General features: G+C 41.9%; 1 long non-coding RNA gene across 1 annotated transcript; it reads left to right on the plus strand.

The window, feature by feature from the left end:
- The first annotated feature begins 772 nt into the window (after positions 1–772).
- LOC134102575 (uncharacterized) lies at positions 773–8,628 on the plus strand. The gene is made up of 3 exons (XR_009941526.1): positions 773–798; positions 1,021–1,091; positions 8,073–8,628. It is a non-coding gene; the product is annotated as an uncharacterized LOC134102575 (long non-coding RNA).
- Positions 8,629–9,139: the final 511 nt, after the last annotated feature.

Below are 9,139 nucleotides of genomic sequence, written 5' to 3' on the forward strand. Positions count from 1 at the left end.
GGTCTGAGTGTCAAGCCCAACAAATAGCCTAGCCCTAGTGAAACTACAGCACCTGCCATAGATGTTTGAATCTTTCTTGAACTGGTTATGAATTGAACCTGTCATTACACAACCGCTTTGTCTCTGTGCATGACGGGTCTTGCCTTGCGGGTCTTGCTAGGTCTTAGTGGTTTATTGAAGTGCTCGGACATGATATTGCTGCTATTCCTTTTTTGCATACAAAGGCACATATTCATGTTGGTAGACCACGCCATCAGAATAAATTGAGGGCAAGGGACATGGATCTCTCAGACAGTTGGCTTTTTATGATATATTCTCACGGTCTAAGGAAAGCAGCTGTTGCCATTCTGGGGGTGGAGGCCACCGACCCAGCCTTGAGTCTCCCCTGGCACAGGAATCACACCCTCAGACCAAACTAGCACACAGTGGCCTTGTATGCTGAGAAGCCAGGTGTTAACAGAGGCAAAGTCTTTCTGTGACAGAGGTGCACAAATGTCACCCTTCTGGTTAGATAAAGTGCAATTTTCCCTAAAAGTCTCAAGCCAAAAGTTTTGAGAAAAAAACAATACTGTACTGTGTGTGTATATAATAACACACACACACACACACACACACACACACACACACACACACACACACACACACACACACACACACACACACACACACACAAATGAATATCAAAGCAAGACATTAAGGTTTATTAAAGTTCTCCTACTGTCTAAATTAGCATCATATTTTTCTCCTCAGAACATACAGTCCTTTGAAGAGGGCTGGGCCAGTTTTGTCAACTTCCTGGTAAGTCTTGGCTATCCCTGATGGGTTATTTGCAATTATAGGACAGTATGTATTGTGCGTAACATTCTTACCCTTTTCAGTACTTGCACTACAATGCAATTACTCAAATTATTATTATTATTATTATTATTATTATTAGCCTATTATTATTGTGTGTGTGGAGATATAACAGAAGGGTCACTGTTGTTTGTGTTTGCATGGTCATTTGTGTTTACACTACAGGATCTGAACCTGAACATGATCAGTTCTAGCATTACTCCTGCCTTGCCTACCACCACCAGTTGAGGATTAAGGTAAAATCAAAGTGGTATATGTTCTGTATCCTATGGTTGGTGTCTTTGCCAACCATGTCTTGGTAGCAATTTAAACCTGTAATTATTTGAAACTGATATGCACTTTATCCAGTTGACAAAGCATGGCTGTTGGCATGACTGTTTTACACAACAAACCTGCAATGGCATTTTAATTTGGTCAGATATATAACCAGAGAATACTTTGCAGTTTGCGACATGAGACTGAATAGAGAATTATAGAATCCTAAAACTGCAAAGTCATGTGAAATGGAATAGAGGGCTCATCAAACGTGGAGTAGGATTTTCAAAATATAACTCTAAAGCATCGGATACGGCCTTTAGAAAATTATATTGCAAGCAATGTATGTATTCATTAAATACATTCAATAAAAACGTATCACAGAATCAAAACCAGACTAAAATTGGAATATTAACATTGAGGATAGACTTAAAGTTTCACCTTGTTGACTAGAGGTGACCTGTCGCCTCCCATAGGCCAAAGAGGCACACAACATCCAACATCACCATTTGACATATCAGATTGAATAAATCATGTATGTATTTGAATAGTAGAATTATTGTAGCACCACACAGTTTTGTGGCCCAATTATGTTGTTCTCTTTTTGATATTAGTAAGTAATGAGATGGAACTTCATGATCTATCACAGGGGTGGCTAACCTGTGCTTCCCAAACTGGAAAGGCTATGGCTCTTTGCCTCCTCTTATGTAGCTTGCAGCTGCTAAACTGATGTTCTTACTTCTTTTGAAATATATCTCGGATTAATCAAAATGCATTTTATTATTTGACAGTTACTACAATCATTTGACCATCATGCGATGGCTATGAATCTAGCCCCTAAAGAAACATAAGCAGACACATACTGTATTTGTCTGCCATGCTTAATGCTGTTGTTGCAATCAAGAAAACATAGCTTGAAGCTATGCGCAAACAGGATATTCAAAAGGAGGATTTGTCTTTTTGTAGCATATACCTGTCACCAACAATAACACAGCAAATGCATGTTCTGCACGTTAGTTTGGTATGCATAAAGCTTCAAACCTGAACATTTGCCAAAAGTTTTCCCAAAGGCCTTTGCAAGTACAAGGTAAAAGTAGGCTTATTCTAAATGTCTGTCAGAGAAGCAGATTCATTTTCTTTTTAGAAAATGAACAGTACACTCAACGCAATCCTCAAAGGTGACATTGACATCGTATGATACATTGGATCATTGGTCATGCTAATAAGTCATTGAGGGTGGGGGGATTTGTGATGTCTCTCAGATATTTTTGTTACTTGCTAATCATTCCTGAAAATTATCATTTCATTCACTATAAATGGAAATGAAAAAGAGAAAAGCTACAGTATTTAAACTGTAACCCTGTCTAATTAGGTGTAGGCCTATAAGTCACTGTTGTTATTGTAGTGTGGGCATCTTTTTCATTGTGCGGCCCTTTTGAGGGGGTGGAATGTTTTTGGCTCTTCATGCTGGACTGGTTTGCCACTGCTGATCTGTCACATTGATGAGAAAATATATGTGGTCATATGTTGAAATATAGTAGATTGTTCTGACTTATGGATCTTGGACCATGCCTGTTCCAAACTAGGAACCTTTAATTTAACAGCATTTTCACAAATCAAGAAAGCCATAAAGAAAACTGATGGAATATGCATGCATATTTGGACGATTTCTTTTAAAATACCCTTACACATGAACGGTCAGTTTTCGGTCAGTCATGACTCATGAGACATGTACAAAACTCTAGTTTGATGAAAGTTATAGTGGCCTCATATCATGCAGAGATTGCAGTTTGTTATTGTTGGTGCAGTAACACCTAAGATGTACAAACTATAAGTGTTGGTTATATTTGTATGAGTGGTCTACTACTGTGTCAGTCTGGAATTGCACTGAATCCTCTCTCAAAATTTAATTTACTTCCATTTGAACAGCTCTGGTATCTTATCTTACCAGCTTGTACACTGAAGCTGTACTGATTCAGTAAGAACGGAGAAAAAAAGTTTCCATAATACAATTATATTGTTCATGAAGTTGGAAAATACAGTTGCAGAGCACTGCAGTGGAGGTGCTGCAGAAATGACATTAGATACTTATCTCACCTCACAGAGGCGCATCATGTTGCGGAACTGTGACAGGCACACCTGCATGGCATGCTGTCAACTTTGTTATATGTTCCATTTTATTATCATTTTTGTTCACCTGCCAACATAGCCTCAGGTATCAAGAAGAGCCAGCATCTTTAGTTGTAAATCAAGAGACACATCCTTAAGTGAATTCATGAAGTCTGAAAAAACAACATATTGTTTCTTGTCTTGCACTTAATCATTGGTTTAGAGAGTTTCAAATTCTTCAAGCTGTTTAATATTTGCCCATAAGTATTTGTTTGGGAAGTAATACCATCACTATTCACTGTGTGGCATACTAACAAATAGATTGATTATGAATGTAAAATGAATACATATAGAAAAATATGCAATCAATCAGTAATGTAATGGATGCCTTGGTGCCAAAGTCATACAATCATTTGCACAGTTCATAACCATCAGTCAAGTCCACATACCATGGCCTGTAATCAGGCGTAGATTCCATCCATGGCAGCTGAAAGTCTCGAGCTGTGCTGTTTAGTAATCCAATTCTTCACATCAATGACTGTTCCTTGTCCTCCGTAAAACCTAATGATACAGGTCTGCCCATGTAGGTCTTACAACTACAGAAATCCCCCCCAAATAACACACACACACACACACGCACGCACGCACGCACGCACACACGCACACACACACACACACACACACACACACACACACACACACACACACACACACACACACACACACACACACACACACACACACACACACACACACACACACACACACACACACATACACGTACACACACACACACACACACACACACACACACACACATGCATACACATGTACACACACACACACACACACACATATCTCTTGGTCAGGTCTCTTGCATGTTTCATATCTATGAGAAAGTGAAATCAGTGCCTTAGAAAGTGCATAGAAAAGAATAGATATGAGAATCCGTATCTATTCAAATGAGCTGGCACAGAACTATGGTGTAAGTCATCAATCTCACAGTTACTTATTCGTCTGGTCATCCAAAGACAAATGGAGGAAAATCCTTGGATTTCTCCTGTGGCCTCACTGGGGAGTTAGGCTGGTCAGGGTGGACTTGAATGGAGGAAGACCGCCAAGGGACAAAACAGGCCTCGCAGTAGGAAGTGAGGCTTGCGGCTCAGTAGGGAACCAGAGCAACCCCCTGGAGATGTAGCTTAGAAATGAGAAAACCTCCCAGTGAGGGGCTTGAGAACAGCGGGCTCTTGGCGTGAGGGTCCTTGTGTGTGTGTGTGTGTGTGTGTGTGTGTGTCTGCTTGTGCTTGTCAAAAGGATATTATGGCCTCATAAGCAAAACATGGCCTTTCCGAGGCGAGGCCAGGGGTAGGTGGAGTGTGGATCCATGGCAGACCCCCCTCGGAAGGCGAGGGGCACCCATCATAACAATCCTGAGCCGAACAATGGCAATGCCCATATCATACGCTTCCATTGTGAGCACCAGGAGGGGCACTCAAGACAACAGCGCGTCTGTGAGGAGCACAATGGGCCCAGGGGAGGCCGGGCCGCATGGGAAACCAGAGGGACAGGCGTGGACGCCTCCCCTTCGGCACCCGATCTGCCCGAAGATGCCCAGGGCCAAGTTCCGAGGTGGTGCGGGGCAGGAAACAAACGGAACATTATGACGACAACCCCTGTGGCTGCCATGAGAGGGTCCATGCTGGCTCTACCCATTGGCAAACAGAGTCGCTGGGCACTTTACCCCACGCCTCTCTCAGCAGGGGGCGATGTGGAGCGAGACGGGTTGGGGCACTGGATAAATGAGCCCCACGGTGTCGGCTGCCAATCACTTTTGTGTGGCGATTGTTGGTGGCCTGAAAAGGTCGTTAAGGGGATTTACATAACATTTTGCATCCGTCCTTGGTCACATAAGGAAATGGGCTTCGCCCCACGCTAATTCTCCATGTGGACCATGTAGTCAGATCATGAACTTCCTGGCATGCCTCTTGGAACGCGGAATTTTCTAGGCGGAGTATGGTGATGGGGATGAGGAGTAGGGCCGAAAGATTGATCGAAATCGAATTGACATCGCAATTTGAACTAATGCAATAAGCTCATCGCAAAGGCTGTAAGTAAGTGTGCAGCTATAGCGACTGACCTAATGGTCAATAATATCACATAATATGTGTTTTTGAAATCATGTTGTCCTTAGGTGACAAACATGCTCATCAATCAGAGGTCCCGTGCTCCAGAGGTCCGTGCTCATGCCAGCTGATCAGATGTGTAAGCTATATTTAGATGTCATTTGTATATTTCCACTGTCATACAATGTGTAGGTTGGTGCATTGCATGGCAGCCTCATGCCATATGTACAGTATTACAGTAGTATGTGTGTGTGAATCGGTCAGGGTCATTGTGAGGTATTAATCTGCAAAGTATTTTGAGTGCTGTATAGAAGAGCACTATATACTGTAAATGCAGTCCATTTACCATTGGATTATGGAGTAGTTCATATTTCATATTTCTATTGTTGTCTTATTGGCAATGCTTCATCACATTGTGTTATGTATCAATATAGTGAATCTTAAACTGAGGCTTAATTTACATCGCAAATCACATCTCAATATCGGTCAGAAAAATTGCAATTAAATAATTACCCTAATGTAAAGGGCTGTTCTGTATTCTTAAGTATATCTCCAAATAACAAAATTGTTCAGCATTAAGAAAGGAAGTAGATCTAAAATATTAGGGGTTGCTTTTCCTTAAAATATGCTTCATTTTGCTATGAGGAGGGTTATGCAATAAATGATGGGGCCTATTTTTGCCATCATCATTTTAATTTGCTAATTAGATGCTTATTAGCTGTCGTTTGTTACACCCATTGGTGACAGTTTGGATACAGTGCACAACAAAATGTCAGCTATGGCTGACAGATTTCTGAATACCGTAGTGTTTGTAAGTTGAAGGTTGTAAGTTTGTAAGTTTCACTTTGGATTTTTATTCATTTATTATTTTTTTTTATTTAACCAGGTCATCAAGATTATTCAAAATGCATAACAAAATAAGTATCATTCACAAGTGTGAAATGTGGAAGTGTGGGCATGATGCTAGTTCTCCATAACCAGCTAGTCAGAAATATATGAATCTCACAATGAATTAACAGAGATTCAACACACTCTATGAATAATAAATATTCTAATATTCCTTTCGGGCATACCCCTTTTCACATTCCCCTTTTCACATTCCCCCTACAAACATATGTCCTGACAAAGGCACTCAATAGTGGATTTGCGTGTCTCCGCCATGTTTATACCTTGATTAAACAAACTCATTGGAGCCAAGGAGAGTGCAATCGTATCCCGTCCCTGGGCTGCCTAATGGCTTGGTATTTACAGCCTGCTGCAGCAGACTCTGCGGAGGCCTGGCTCTGATTAGACCGGCGGAAATCAAAGGCCTCTCCACTTGGCATGGTGGCCTCCATTGTCACTTTGATGGTAGGTGATTTGTAGCCCACCCTCATTCCATTTATTTATTTCCAGTCACAGTTGAAGCGTCCAGGAGACTGACAGGCTGCTTCTGGATTCCCCCATTAGAGAGAGAGAGAGAGGGAGAGGGAGAGGAGGGCACTGAGGATGCTTTGATTGGGGCCAGTCAGTGGGACAGATCCCGGTGGTCTGGGTGTGGGTGCTATTTTAGTCTTGAAGTTGACTCCTCTCCAGGAACTATCACTTAGTGGGTGACACCTCTATCCACAAGGTTTGAACAGGATACTAATCGTCTTTTTGGCGTAAGATTTCCGCTCGACTCCTATTGTTCAGTCTGTGGTTAGAGCTGTTGATCTGGAAGTAAACTCCTCGAGAGGGAACGTAAACTCACATTCTCCACGCGCACTCAACCTAAATGTCACATGATGATCACATAAACTCAAACGCATATTTTGTTCCTTACCCTTTCAATCCAACAAACCTCTAGTAATTGATGAGTCCCAGACTTGATCTCTCAGTGTCACTTGAAATTAGTGTTTTGTCTCTAATCCAACATCTGAGCCTCTGTGGCGGAGGCCTTGCGCATACTTCCCGGTGTTGTTTTTGAGCGCACCTGTCTACCTCAGGGCAAAATAAAATACCTCAGTAGCTGCCAGGGCTGCTGTGGCCTCTCCTTTTTTTTCTGGCTGATGCGCTCGCTCGGTGGTGGTGTCGGAGGCGGCGGCGGCGGCGGCGGCGGTAGCTTGGGGAGCTTGTCTTTTCGCTTTGCTGAACCTCGCTGACAGGCCGGCTGACACTCCTGATGGGGTCACAGGTGTCGGAGATACGAGTGAAAGTGGGATTTGCAGATTATGTGGGAGATGAATGGGAAGGAGGACCGTCGTAATTACAGGGGATGGTTCTGTCATGGAGACCTCCTCTTTGTGATGATCACTGAGCCCTTTGCATTGATTGGACCATTGCTACATTTGCTCAAATGACAACCAAGGCTAATTCTATGATAGACTAAAGTGTAGGCACAATGCTCTCTGTATGAGGCCTACTAAGAAAGAACTCTTCATGATGACACATTGAGTTTGTGCGAGGGAGGGTGTGTGTGTGTGTGTGTGTGTGTGTGTTTGTGTTCCTAGTGAACGTGCGTGTTTTTATATTATGGTTGTCAGCAATTGTGGGACCACCAAAATCTAGCAATTCAGAACAAATGCCATTGGATAGATATAATGGCACAAAGCAGTGTAAAGTCTCAAATCCTGGTTAAGACCCTCCATCTTTCAAACTAAACTGGATCACACCAAGAATCCATTATCCTTTTATCCTGTTCAGATCCACTAATCCCGAGGCCATTTTCCTTCTTTTTCTCCTTCTCTCTCCTTTTCTCATCTCAAACAGCAACTGTGTGGTTGTCCGGCAGAGGAACGTTGAGAATTTGTGGGCTCAGTGAAAAGAAAGCAACTATATCTAAGACATGAAGAACAGCTCGATGGAGCCAAGAATGCAACAGAGTGTCTTTAAATCCAGTAATGAGATGTTTAGTGAGCGGATCTGGACCAATTTTACGTGGACATAGATACTAATGAATTCTACAAGAGGACGTAGAGAAATTTTGTGTTTGTGTGGGAAAGAGCACTTGAGTGGGGACATTTTAAGTTCATTTGCAAGACAGAGGAAGCCAATTGCGAACTTTCATCAAATAAACTGAATTAACCATTACGGCTTTAGACATCTTTTTAGCTTCATGCTGCCAGTATCTTTTTTAAAAATTAAAGTTTACACAGAATAATAACAGTCTGGATGATTAACATGGCAACGGCAACAGACACTTATCTGCATTGGGTTACTTTTGTCTCCTGTTTCAAAGCCTGCAATCCTGCGAAATAACATTACCTAATATCTACCCACATGTAAACATCCCAGTGTCCCATGGCCTGTTGAGTGGAGAATGACTGACTATTTCTGCTGGCTCTTCAGTGGCTGTGTGGAGTGTAATTGTCAAATAGTCAAATGAATAAGGCTTCAGTGAACTGCTCAATATGACAGAAATCTTTTCTAATCTTTTGAAATTAAATAACTTATGTGTAGGTAATGCTGATGAACAAAGGATGAACAGGTTTGGTCATGTTACTAAATAAAGCTGTTTGTTGTTGTTTTTTGTTCCCTGTAGGCATGACTTTCATTAAAAGTGAAGCCAGTTGTTGATAGATTTGTAATTGTGTCAACATGTATTTGTAATTACCCTTGTAATAACTGAGTAACTACATACAGCAGGTAGGTGAGTGAGAAGAAAGAGATGTCTGCCCCTGTTTTCATTAAACAAGCGCTAGCATTCATTTAGCCTACATGCTCCTCTAAAAGGCGGGCTCATTCCTCTCAGCATGAGAGGGGGGCCGACCTGGCCGGCATCAATAAAAACAGCACTAAAATGCAATTACAGTGCTGTGAAGAATGGGACTACTTAG

This window comes from Sardina pilchardus, chromosome 2 (genome assembly GCF_963854185.1).
Source record: "Sardina pilchardus chromosome 2, fSarPil1.1, whole genome shotgun sequence".
Taxonomy (NCBI): Eukaryota; Metazoa; Chordata; class Actinopteri; order Clupeiformes; family Clupeidae; genus Sardina; species Sardina pilchardus.